Raw genomic sequence first — 12,085 nt, forward strand, 5'->3', positions numbered from 1 at the left:
TCAAGCTCACCTTTCCTTGAAAATGAACCGATGATACTGGTTGGAAACGTTGGAATTCCGTTACGCCCTTAGACTAAGATTTGTTAACAACTTTTGTTATCATATCAATAAATTATTATTTTTAGAAAACATTTCTTTCACCGAGATATGAACATCGCCAGCTATTAGCAAATATCAGCCCTGATGAGAAGAGAATAATAAGAAGAATTGAAAAGACCATATATAAAAATCAATTCCACTGATGCTGCCATCATCTTTAACAAAATAATAATAATAATAATAATGATAATAATAATAATAATAATAATAATAATATAGCCAGTAACTACAGACCTATCACCTGCCTACCAATAATGTGGAAGTTACTAACAGGTATCATCAGTGAAAGGATATACAACTACCTAGAGGAGACAAACACCGTCCCCCACCAACAGAAAGGCTGCAGAAGGAAGTGTAGGGGCACAAAAGACCAGCTCCTGATAGACAAAATGGTAATGAAGAACAGTAGGAGAAGGAAAAACCAACCTAAGAATGACCGGATAGACTATAAGAAAGCCTTCGACATGATACCACACATGGCTAATAGAATGCCTGAAAATATATGGGGCAGAGGAAAACACCATCAGATTCCTCAAAATACAATGCGCAACTGGAATACAATACTTACAAGCTCGGAATAAGACTAGCAGAGGTTAATATCAGGAGAGGGATCTTTCCAGGGCGACTCACTGTCCCCACTACTCTCGTAGTAGCCATGATTCCATGACAAAAGTACTACAGAATGATGACCGCCGGGTACCAACTCAAGAAAAGAGGCAACAGAATCAACCATCTGATTTTCATGGACGACATCAAGCTGCATGGTAAGAGCATCAAGGAAATAGATACCCTAATCCAGACTGTAAGGATTGTATCTGGGGACATCTGGATGGAGTTTGGAATAGAAAAATACGCCTTAGTCAACGTACAAAAAGGCAAAGTAACGAGAACTGAAGGGATAAAGCTACCAGATGGGAGCAACATCAAACACATCGATGAGACAGGATACAAATACATAGGAATAATGGAAGGAGGGGATATAAAACACCAAGAGATGAAGGACACGATCAGGAAAGAATATATGCAGAGACTCAAGGCGATACTCAAGTCAAAACTCAACGCCGGAAATATGATAAAAGCCATAAACACATGGGCAGTGACAGTAATCAGATACAACGCAGGAATAGTGGAATGGACGAAGGCAGAACTCCGCAGCACAGATCGGAAAACCAGGAAACATATGACAATACACAAAGCACTACACCCAAGAGCAAATACGGACAGGCTATACATAACACGAAAGGAAGGAGGGAGAGGACTACTAAGTATAGAGGACTGCATCAAAATCGAGAAAACAGAGCGCTGGGGGCAATATCTGAAAACCAGTGAAGACGAGTGCTCAAGAGTGCATGGGAAGAAGGACTAATAAAAGTAGACGAAGACCCAGAAATATACAGAGACAGGAGAATGACAGACAGAACAGAGGACTGGCACAACAAACCAATGCATGGACAATACATGAGACAGACTAAAGAACTAGCCAGCAATGACACATGGCAATGGCTACAGAGGGGAGAGCTAAAGAAGGAAACTGAAGGAATGATAACAGTGGCACAAGATCAAGCCCTAAGAACCAGATATATACAAAGAACGATAGACGGAAATAACATCTCTCCCCATATGTAGGAAGTGCAATACGAAAAATGAAACCATAAACCACATAGCAAGAGAATGCCCGGCACTTGCACAGAACCAGTAAAAAAGAGGCATGATTCAGTGGCAAAAGCCCTCCACTGGAGAAGCCTGTGCAAGAAACATCAGCTACCTGCAGTAATAAGTGGTTACGAGCACCAACCTGAGGGAGTGATAGAAAACGATCACACAAAGATCCTCTGGGACTATGGTATCAGAACGGATAGGGTGATACGTGCAAACAGACCAGACGTGACGTTGATTGACAAAGTCAAGAAGAAAGTATCACTCACTGATGTCGCAATACCATGGGACACCAGAGTTGAAGAGAAAGAGAGGGAAAAAATGGATAAGTATCAAGATCCTGAAAATAGAAGTAAGAAGGATATGGGATATGCCAGTGGAAATCGTACCATAATCATAGGAGCACTAGGCACGATCCCAAGATCCCTGAAAAAGGAATCTAGAAAACTAGAGGCTGAAGTAGCTCCAGGACTCATGCAGAAGAGTGTGATCCTAGAAACGGCACACATAGTAAGAAAAGTGATGGACTCCTAAGGAGGCAGGATGCAACTCGGAACCCCACACTACAAATACCACCCATTCGAATTGGAGGACTGTGATAGAGCAAAAAAAAAAAAAAAAAAAAAAACAAAAAAAAATAATAAATAATAATAATAATAATAATGATAATAATAATAATAATAATAATCATACTATAATGGGCGTAATGTCTGTCTGTCTGTCTGTCTATCATTCAATCACGACCAAACGGCTGGTCAGATGGGCATGAAACTTGGCAGGGGGGTTATGGTGGGGACCCCTAAGATGATTTGTAATGGGGTTTCATCAAACTACCCCCCTCCCCCTTTCCTTTGTAGGGGTGAGGGTGAGAAGGGATTCCCTTAAACGAAGCTCTTTCTGGCCGTGAAACGAGGCTGGTTATTCCCGTAGACTTAGTTACTTTACGATTTTTATTACATAATTTCTGTACAACTTCCCCGGAGAAAGTCGCAAATATTTCAGTTCGGACACAATAGAAAATGAAAATTATTATCCTGCCAATGGACATAAGAAAAAGGAAACTGACAAGTTCCTACTTTCTACTTTTTTTGGGAAGACACAGGATCATAAGAGCATTTATCAGTAGCCATAACGCACTGACATACAAGTTGCGTCTTTGCAGTAACATAATGAAAAGAAAGATACTTTATTATTCGTATCACCATGCAAAGTAATTGACAAAGAAACGAACCAATGAAGATCCCTGTTCCATTAAATGAAAGTCACCGACAAGAGAGAGAGCCATTTAACGACATTTATGCACTCAAAAATTTTTTAATTTTTTATTTTATCTTGCTATCGAAAAATTAGAAAGAAAGAAAGAGAGAGAGGAGATAATTTGTGATTTGAGAGCTAAGTAATCCGATAATCCCATCACCGTCTTCGTTACTTGACTTACATTGAGAGAGAGAGAGAGAGAGAGAGAGAGAGAGAGAATATCATTAAAAGAAGGGAAACAACAACTGAATAAGAATTTCACTGCGTTCTGTGATTGTCCCTTGAATTACATTACGAGAGAGAGAGAGAGAGAGAGAGAGAGAGAGAGAGAGAGACTATTCACGTAATCGTCCTTATTTTAATATTGCTGAACAAATAGTATATATAAATTTTTCACTTCTGCACCCGTATTTTATCACCCATCATAGATGGGTAAGGTTAGTAGTAATAATAATAATGATGATAATAATATGGAGAAATATCGACATAACTTTGGATAAAAATCAATTAAATGACTTCGAAAAGATGCAAATAACTTCATTATGATTGAACATTATTCTACTCTAATTATAATAATGCAATGACTCATTTAACTTCAAAATTTTTATGAGAGAGAGAGAGAGAGAGAGAGAGAGAGAGAGAGAGAGAGAGAGAGAGAGAGGATTGCTTACCCATCTGTTTACTTATTTGCACTAAGACGTTGTACTGAGACATCTTGAGAAATATGGCCAATCTGTGACTCGGAATCCTGGCACAAGTTGACTTCGCTTCATTGAAATTTTTCACGAAATTGGGGACTACATAGAGGTACCCATCTGGTCCGGGAGTGTAGGATTGATTTGTAAAGGAACCTGTAATGAATTGATGGTCCTTTGTTAATTGTCGAAAGTGCCAAGTTGTGAATAATGCACGTGCGGATAATTGAGGTAATATTTCAAGCATTTTAGAAATGTCATGACAAAATAACACACATTCTAAAGTTTGGTCAGTGCGGCAGGTGAATTCTGTGTGTGGGAATATGTATATGTTATGTGTGTATGTGTGTATATATAGATATTTATGTGTGTGTGTATGATTTCATACAATGAATCAGAGAAAAAGCAGTTTAAAAGTTAGTGGTCTCCTGTGGATATCAGGAGAGTTAGAAGTTCCTCAAATGCTTGGATAAGAGTTGTGAGTAGGGAGGGAGGACAAACATGAGCATTTCTGGAACGAAAACACATAAAGCAAATACATGAATTTCACACAAGTCCCTTGCGTCAAGGGACACTGAAGGAGGCAAGGTGGTGATTATAATGTTATATAGATCTGTAATGTATATGTGTGTAGGTGGGCTTGTACAAACCTGGCTAAAAGAATTATTATCTTACTTGTGTGGTAAGCAACAAAGCTTCCAGGACTTGACGTGAAGAAACATTCATGAGGCATTTTGTCAGAAAGGATACATCGTTTGTCCAGTGTATTGTAAGACAATGTAACACAGCCTGTCTTTGCCCAACACATATTACGACAAGTACCTGGAAAGGAGTATAACAGTCTTAAGAAAAGTTCTTGGAAAATTGGACATCTGATGAAAAGCATTTGGATTCCTCACGCAGGTACTTGAAGAGGGATAAGGGCATGGAGAGAGGTAAGGAATCCTTAAGACAAGTAGTTGGAGAGGCTATAAGTCCTCTTGAAACAAAACCTTGGAAAGGGAAAGAAAAGGTTTTTCTTCGGACAAATAATCAGAAGGGGAAAGGGTCCTCTTGTAAGAATTCTCGGCTCAAAAGGATCTTATCTCTTTCTAAGTTCCTATCCTAAGAGGAAGTTTTCTATGAGTTTTTGGGTTAAGAAATTTAATTGGAAATGGATAAGGTAATCTTGAGACAATTTTATGGAAGAGATAAAGTATTCTAAAACAAATACTTCTGAAGGGATAAGACCTCACTCTCCCACAATCTCTGACCAGCTTTAATTCACAAATTTTTCACAAAGTTTGTTTTCGAATTATAAAAAAAGCTATGATGCTTCCCCATAGAGCTATTTCAGTGCAATCTCAGAACTTAAAAGCAACGCCCTAGACTGTACTCTGATAGACAAAAATGCGAGAACTCCTCCAATACAATTTATCCAAAGACATAAAAACAAATGACTGGACTCTCGTATTTTGCACAGAAAGTGATGAACAAAAGAGTGCTCGCACATCATTTTGACCAACAGTTATACAGAAAAGGACCTTCCCTTCTACTCTGTCCATAAAGTGAAAAGCAAATGAGCTCTCTCACGTGCTCTGTCCACAAAGTGATATAGAAATAAGTTATGTCACAAGTTCTAGCTACAAGGAGAAAGGGAAATGACTTTTCTCACATGCGTTGGGGACAGTGGCATTCCACAAGGCGCTTCCAGTCGAGGAATTTATATGTAACATAACATCTTGGGCCACCATGACGTCACCCCGAGGAGAATCCTTGACTAAAAAAAGCTGTGGCCCTCCCAGCACTGCGACTGCTCCTGCCATGATGAGAGCTAGGAATAGCTCCACCAGTGTGTGGTTTTGACATGGCTTGTATCGTCTGAAATACCGTAGGTATACTTGTTTGAGAAATTCCTCTTGTATCAAGTTAAAGCACACATGTACAGCAATCTAGGCTATCAAATTTCTGGATGGACACAAATTCAGAACTTGGCAGATAGTGACCTATTATTTTCATATGGTCTCTATGGAGATGTATAATTATACTACTACTACAACTACTATCACAAATAATAATAGAAGATTATTTTGTTCAATTATGATAATACTATACGGCAATGTCCGAATAACCTCCTACCTCCGGCCTGTTCAGCTGCGTTTCCCAAGAGCAGAGGGTGAGATGTTACCTGCTACGTGTCACTTCCTCAATAGCCTTCTAGCACAGACAGCTCGCGAATTAGCAGATCGCCAAACAGTTCGCAGCCGCCCTAATGCTTCTCTTAATAGCCTCAATTGTGCTTCCAAATCGATACGTGCAATCTGGAATGCTGCTATGCACGTATACAGGGAAGTAAATCTATCGATTTACTTCCGTCTATCGACCTTTAAGGTAGATGCTAGACTTGTAACAACTTCAATGGTTTCTGAAGCCATTTCCAGGCAACAGGAGTAAATACTGGAACTTGCAGTATTACCTGTGCAGCAAGGGAGAGAGAGAGAGAGAGAGAGAGAAGAGAGAGAGAGAGATCATTCATCGTAAACAATGATGAATTATTATTGATAGCTAAGACAAGTTACACACTCACAAATAAATATTGCTAGTTTTCCCTATACTTTAAATAATTTTTACATGATTATCACTCCCCAGTTAGCCATTTCCTCTATCAGAGTGGTATCACAGACAGACAAACAAGACGGTCACTACCTCATTCACTGTATTATTATTATTATTATTATTATTATTTTGGTAGAAGACCCTCTTTTATGCAAATACTGTTAAAAAGGATGGCAGAATTAAGCGAGTTGATTTTATATATTGTTTTTTCTATTTTCCTTACAATTCATTCTCAGGCTCAGCGATGTTTCTGAGTAACTGGCCAATATTCATATTGGAATTTTCAAAAATTGTAAATGCTGAAGGAATCTTTTATTTAGAACAGGATATCAGGTCCAGGTCAAGCAGGGGTCGTCGTCAGTGCCGGTATTATTCCGTAAGCGTAGTTCAGTTCGGGCCAGGGTCGTCTTCGGATTAAGGGCTGGTGTTGGTGCTGGTATAGCTGGTATTACGTGACGTTTGGACCTTCTCGTAGGTCATCTTCGGACGAGTCGATTGAAGAGACTGTAGCAAGAAAAGTTTGCGGAACGGTATTTATAGCGGCACGGACCTAGAGTTGCATTCTCATTGGTCGGGCGGTCTTCGGCGAAGCCGTGGATCTCGCCTCGAAGGTCCTTGGGGATTCTCTTGTGCGAGCGCCACAGTGGTGGTGCCGGGGTGGGGATGAACGTCAGGAATTCCGTCTGTAGCAGGAATCGTATCATCCTGTGGGGGCTCCTGATTGTCTGGCATCGTCGGGAGGTCGCTCGCTGCTCTCCGGGCGGCGGTGGGAAGGAGAAACGTCTCTTGAGTTATATTTAGGTTTGGTTTCTCCTTACCTGATCTATTATTATGATATTAGGGATATTATCATTTCTTTTTATCCGTTTGTTATGAGCAGTCCTGGCGTGGTTGAATATGGCTCCTTCTTGGGCGTGGCAGGAGATTCGCTTGGAGAAACGCATGGAGGTCATACCGACGTATTTGCCGAGGCATCCTCGGACGGGGCATGTGTAACGGTAGACCACACTCGTCTTCTTCAAGGGATCCTGCAGGGGCGTCGAAGGATTGTTTCTCATCACCAGGCTGCTCGTCTTCTTCGTTTTATAATATATAATTATTTTAATATTTCTGTCTGGGTCGGCTGGGCTGACGTTTTCCTCGATGATCTTTTTGAGGGCTTGTTCGTCCTCCTTGTACCTCCGGTGGAAGTGCCCCTTGTAGAAAAGCTTGATGCGGTCTGCAACGTCGGGGCGGGTTCCTGGTGGTACCAGGCAATCCATACTTTTCCTTATTGACTCATCAACAGCACGATTGGTGTGTCCGTTGTCGACGAGGACCTAGGCGGCGCGCTCCAACTCACTGTGTGTGTCATTCCAGGAGGAGCAGTGTGAGAGGGCCCTCCTGACGAAGGCGCTGATGGTGGAGCGCTTATTCCTCTCAGGGGGCACTCCACTCTCACCGTTCATGCACATTCCCAGGTTCGTCGGTTCGTGTTACACCCTCGTGCTGAATTCGGAATCTCGCTGTTCGACAAGGACGTCAAGGAGGGGAGGCGGCGATCTTGGCAATGTTCAATCGTGAACGTGAGGCAGCTGTGGTCCCGTGGAATGCACGTCGCAGCTGCTCTATCTCATCCTGGGAGTCGGCGCAGACGAAGGTGTCATCGATATAGCGCACGTACATCCTTGGTTTCCTGGAAATCTGGAAGACCCTCTCTTCGACGGTACCCATATAGAAATTGGCGAAAAGGACCCCAAGGGGAGATCCCATCGCCACGCCGTCGATCTGGGTGAACATATAGTTGCGGTGATCAGCAAAAGGGGCCTTCTTAGTGCAGATTTCCTGCAGGGCTCGAAGGGCATGCTCTGGGATGTTTAAGGATGGAGTGTCGGGGTCCCTGTAAACTCTGTCCAAAATCATTTTGTATGGTCTCGTCAACGTGGACGTTGGTAAACAGGGACTCTACATCCATCGAAGCGATGCATCCTCCGGGGGGCGTTGCTCGTAGGGCGTCCAAGAAAAAACTCGGCCGACCCAATGAGAATGCAACTCTAGGTCCGTGCCGCTATAAATACCGTTCCGCAAACTTTCTTGCTACAGTCTCTTCAATCGACTCGTCCGAAGATGACCTACGAGAAGATCGAAAACGTCACGTAATACCAGCTATACCAGCACCGACACCAGCCCTTAATCCGAAGACGACCCTGGCCCGAACTGAACTACGCTTGCAGAATAATACCGGCACTGACGACAACCCCTGCTTGACCTGGACCTGATATCCTGTTCTAAAATAAAAGATTCCTTCAGCATTTACAATTTTTGAAAATTCCCAATATGAATATTGGCCAGTTACTCAGAAACATCGCTGAGCCTGAGAAGCGAATTGTAAGGAAAATAGAAAAAAAAACAATATATAAAATCAACTCGCTTAATTCTGCCATCCTTTTTAACAATATTATTATTATTTATTATTATTATTATTATTATTATTATTTTGATTTTAATATTAATATATTTTAATCTAATTTTGATAATATTTTAATTTTAATATTAATACTAATACTAATATTGTAAAATATTATTAATTCATTAATAATAATAATAATAATAATAATAATAATAATAATAATAATAATAATAATAATAATAATATATTATTATTATATTATTATTATTATTATTATTATTATTATTATTATTATTATTAATATTTTAATATAATAATATTATTATTATTATTATTCGTTAGAACCTTCGATGACACGTATTCACCTGTCTTATATGTGACAAAAACAGCAGAATAATGAAAAGCATTTTTACTTGACCTTATTTCCCGGCGTCGAAGATTCCTCCGTTCCTTACAAAACCTCTGTGACATTTTTAATTCGTCCAAGACATCGAAAATTAATTTTCTCTCAGGCTTATCATAACCCATCGAGGAAGGTCGTCTTTCTACCTAAACGCTAATCACAATTCATGTGATCAAACTGTGCTTGAAACGTTTTGATTATCTTTTGAAAATGGTAGTATCAAGAAACTTCGTAATGTAAGAAGTCTATTCACAAAGAATCGGTCAAACACTGTCAGATTGTGGTAGAACAGTCATTTTGCCATAAAGACTTGCATGTTGCTAACCAATATACCGTTACTGTCAATCTACTCAGAAGACCCTGACTTGGGAATATTATTAACTGACAAAAGTAAAATTATGGCAAGTGAAATGAATTTACCTGTAAATCGTACTGTAACCTAGTAGTAATACAATCATAAATAATTACTCACCAGCCATACAGTTTTGGATTTGTTCAGTTTTTCGATTGTGCAAATTGCTGCATTCAGCAAACAAAACCAGGTAAAGGTAATCATTGTTTTCCGCAGTCTTAAAAACATAAAAAAATTAATTCCAAAGGAATAATAATAGAAAATACACCATTGTTTAGATGTGAAGAAATGACTTTAGAAACCTGGAAGAGCTCACAAAATGCTGCCATATTTTTGCAGGTTAGAGCAAGGCAGATTTCCAGAGGTGCTCAAGTGAAACTCCTACTATAAGGTTCACTGGTATTCCTTTCTAGAATACCACAATTTTATTTTTGTCAGCTGATTATGCTCTCAAGTCAGGGTCATTTGAATCGAGTGAAAATAACGGTATACTGCTATACAGCACGCAAGTTACTTTAGCCTGTTGACTTGTCTGCCAGAGTTGGCCAATATGAGAATGAATCTTTGTGACTAGGCAACTCACATTTTTCTGTTTATCATTCAAAATTATATTTGTATTTAAATCCTTCCTGATTTAAGGTATAATTTAAACATTTCATTCAGAGGCTATGCAAAAGATAATCTTACTTTGGTTTTAGGCTAGGCCTATGAGTAGGTTAACCTTCGACTCCGGGAAACACAGTATATGAAAATAAGTTTTCATTTTTTTTTTATTTAAGTCAAATTTAAGATAAGTGAATACGCGTTCTTGCAGTGTATCATTAATAATAAGAACCAGAATTAATAATGGTAATGATGATGATAACTTGCCATCATTGTTCGATGAATGAGGTCTTTTTTCATCCATCAACAAGCAGGAACGTAGACGCAGATCAACGGAGGGGCCACAGGTCTTTCAGTGTGCTGTTCGCCAACTTTGATATGAGAGTTGTCAAGCACTAGGGTACCCAGACACTTATTTCCCTACTTTTCATTTGACATAAGTGTGGATGATAGATGGTACCAACCCTCTATTGGACATCCATGTCACCAGCACTCCTCAAGGATTTGACACACATGACACTGGACTCTACCTCAGTGGCAGCAGTGACTGGCGAGAAAAATTCAAATCTTCGGTCATGAATGTCTACATTTATGGGCCATCTCACACTGTTCTTCTTGGAACATTCCCACTGAGCTTGAACTTACAGCCCAAACCTTAGTGTTAACGGGTACTCTTACAAAAGGGTGTCAGGGGTGAAAAACAAGGGGAATGTCACCTAGGTGGTATCGTCAAGAGAGCCTCACCCGGCGAGAGTGAGAGGATAGTTTAACTGTTCTACAGGGGCCATATGAACACCAAGTATTAGAAAGACAAGGCAGCCCTGAGGAGCATCATTAACACCCATGAGAAACGATTCTAGGACAAAATCTCCCGATATTTTAGAAAAATTAGCAAACGACTCTACTGCTACGACAGTAGGAAGATTTAGTTAATGTAGCTGTTAGTAAAAAAAGAAAAATATATTGCCTTGTTAGAAAAACAAGCAAACTATAGAAAACGGGGAATTCTGGCAATAGGGATTTTGTCCTATGGGGGATTTTGTCCTCCGGTGATTTTGTCCTCGAAGGATTTTTTGTTACGGGGGTTTTGTTTTGTCCTCCGGGGGATTTTGTCCTGATACCATGAGAAACCCACCAACCACCAATGCAAACAAAATGTCAACTTTAAGAACTACTACAAGGATTGGAAGACTGCACAGTGCCTCATGAGTAACAGCCCTATCTTTAGCAACTATCCCATGAAGAAGAAATAAGTGATTTACCAAATAGCGTGCCAAGAGAATGGATGCTGCCATTCATACATTGGTATGACTACAACCTGACACTCCAAGAGGATCGCCATTCACCTGCATGAAGGGCTAGTATACCAGCACTACAAGGAGAACGTGCATTGCCCACAAATGCCATCAGGTCATAAGGAAAACAAGAATCCTGGAGGGTGACGAAGGCCATCGCCACCTCCGATATAAGGAAGCCCTTGCCATCCCTCAGTGGTAACAGTAACTCTAAGCAGCCAAAGGGACCTATCTTCTCCCCACCACCATCAGGAGAACAAGGCTTGCCCCTGTGATAACAATTCAGCCGGCTGCTACTTCAGGCAGTATGCCCTACGATCAGAACCCTTGTGTCCTAGTGCCAGCCAATCAGTGCCTACATTGGTCACCCAGACTCTCTTGGATGAGTCATTCCACTCCCAGCTAATAGGAAGAGGCCACGCCCCCTCCCAGCTATATTTTCTAAAGCCCGCTAGTTGCATAAATATGCCTTAATTGTACAACGGCCAACTTTTGCCTTCTGAAACATGATAGAAACTAATACGGGAACATCAGGGAAGAAATCAACTCTGGATAACTGGCGTACAATTTACCTACTGTGGTACAAAATCAAAAGAAACCAGACGGACATTTGTCAATGATGTGCATTCAAGGGGTAATCTTTTGAGGTATTCAAATAATATAATATTTTTTATTTATATATAATCTTATTATATATATATATATATATATATATATATATTATATAATATATATATATAT

This window comes from Macrobrachium nipponense, chromosome 48 (assembly GCF_015104395.2).
Source record: "Macrobrachium nipponense isolate FS-2020 chromosome 48, ASM1510439v2, whole genome shotgun sequence".
In the NCBI taxonomy this organism is placed as follows: Eukaryota; Metazoa; Arthropoda; class Malacostraca; order Decapoda; family Palaemonidae; genus Macrobrachium; species Macrobrachium nipponense.